At 47.7% G+C, this 2185-nt stretch overlaps 1 pseudogene across 1 annotated transcript; it reads left to right on the top strand.

Moving 5' to 3' along the window:
* Positions 1 to 246: 246 nt before the first annotated feature.
* Positions 247 to 1619, top strand: LOC307049662 (glutamine synthetase-like; annotated as a pseudogene). The gene is made up of 2 exons: positions 247 to 269; positions 548 to 1619. The product of its transcript is annotated as a glutamine synthetase-like (transcript).
* The last annotated feature ends 566 nt before the right edge of the window (positions 1620 to 2185 follow it).

Here is a 2185-nt window from a genome sequence, read left to right as displayed (position 1 = left end):
ATCCTCAATTCTAAGCAGGTGAGAGTCAGAATCACTCCCAATGGAAAAGGGGCCAAAGGAACCAGGATGAATCTTTTCCTTCTTCCCAATTTGGCCTCTGGTTAGTCCTGTAGGGAAGCAGGCCCAGGAAGACTGAGTCACATCCATAAATCATGCCTATGCTCTGTCTCCCCCTCCCCCTGACGCTGAGCCATCATCACTGTGGTACAAAGGATACCATGTACCATTGGGTCCAGATGGTACCCAATGCTCGTGCCATCTGGAAACAGGTAAGCTCATCACCATTTCCTCTTGAGACTATAGGTGACACAGGGAGAAACAGAAGGAACACTTAGACTGCGAGGGAGGTTTAGAAAATAGACACCCTCCCATTGTCCCATTCAAATCATTTCTAGGCTCAGCTTGTTTCTTTTCCTAGATGAGAAGGAAGCAATGATTGTGGCAGAGCTGAGGATGGGAGAAGAGCAGAGCGTCTGCACAGCATCCCCGGCCTCCTCGCCTCTCCTCCTGCACCTCATTCTCACCACCTGCCTGCCCTGCCACCCAGGACGCCTCCTACCACGGCCACTTCAGCGAGTTCCCACTTGAAAAAAGGCATCCAGCAGGTGGGCATGTCCTCGTCTCAGGGTGAGGAAGCCCAAGCTATGTGTATCTGGATTGACGGTGTTAGATGAGTTGCCTGAGTGGCATTTTGATGGTTCCTAGTGCTTTTCAGTCTGAAGCTCCACCAGTGACAAGTATCTCATCCTTGCTGCCGTGTTTCAGGACCTTTTCTGCAAGGACCCCAAGCCGGTGTTCTGTGAAGTCTTCAAATACAACCGAAAGCCCACAGAGACCAATTGAAGGCACACCTGTAAATGGATCACAGACATGGTGAGCAACCAGCACCTCCGGTTTGGAATGGAGCAGGAATATATTCTCATGCGCACAGACGAACACCCCTTTGGTTGGCCTTCCAGCCACTTCCCTGGGCCCCAAGGTCCATATGACTGTGGTGTGGGAGCAGACAAAGCCTGTGGCAGGGATATTGTGCAGGCTCACCACCAGGCCTGCTTGTACACTTGTGTCAAGATTTCAGGGACGGAATGCCGAGGTCATTCCTGCCTGGTGGGAATTCCAGATAGGACCCTGTGAAGAAATGGATATGGGACATCATTTCTGGGCGGCCCGTTTCATCTTGTGGCATGTATTTGAAGACTTTGGAATGACAGCAATCTTTGATCCTAAGCCCATTCCTGGGACCTGGAATGGTGCAGGCTGCCACACTAACTTCATCACCAAGGCCATGAGAGAGGACAATGGTCTGAAACACCTTGAGGAGGCCATTGAGACACTGAGCAAGCAGTACCTGCATCTGAGCCTATGATCCCAAGGGGGACCTGGACAATGCCCGGCACCTAACTCGACTCCACGAAACCTCCAACTTCAATGACTTTTCTGCCGGCGAGGCCAACCCTGGAGCTAGCATCCGCATTCCCAGGACCGTCAGCCAGAAGAAGGGTTACTGTGAATACCATCACTCCTCTGCCAGATATGACCCCTTTTCGGTGACAGAAGCCCTCATCTGCACATGTCTTCTCAATGAAACTGGCAATGGGCCCATCCAGTACAAAAACTAAGTGAACTAGACTTACAGCCATCAAACACCTCCTAATACTACATCCCGCTCTTACTCTTGTCCCTCTCTCCATTGTCCTAATAGCTGTAACTCAAAGGATGGGGTATCAAGGTCTTTTTCTATTCCTAAAAAAAAGGGAAAGAGAGAGTTTGAAGAGCAGCAGGGTTCAGTGTTTAGTGATAATTAGCAAAAAAAAAAAAAAAAAAAGTTCAACACACTATGTATTTTGTAAGGGCCTGGTTCCATTTTGCTTTGCTTTCTTCAATATTTGGTGGTTGCAAATCTAGTCCAAGATTGGCTGTGGATTTGCAAAATCAGTGGTTTTGATTAAGTATTTGGACTTTGATCTTTGAATGGAATTAACCTTAAAAAGAAAATAGTGCTGCTTAGATGAAAGAAATTACCAGAAATCTCCCCTGGGCGGAGAGTCGAGTTACTTCTACCCCATGGCCAAGTGACTACTAAGGAATTTGATAATTACCTTTTCAGTTAGAATAGCACATATTCACTGCTCAGATTCAAGAATTTGTTTAAAAATGCAACTATAAATAGTGCAGGTACTTCCAG

The sequence above is a fragment of the Hyperoodon ampullatus genome (genome assembly GCF_949752795.1).
Source record: "Hyperoodon ampullatus genome assembly, chromosome: 3".
Classification (NCBI taxonomy): Eukaryota; Metazoa; Chordata; class Mammalia; order Artiodactyla; family Ziphiidae; genus Hyperoodon; species Hyperoodon ampullatus.
The sequence above is the reverse complement of the archived record's forward strand: the minus strand, read 5'-3'. Positions and strand labels throughout refer to the sequence as shown.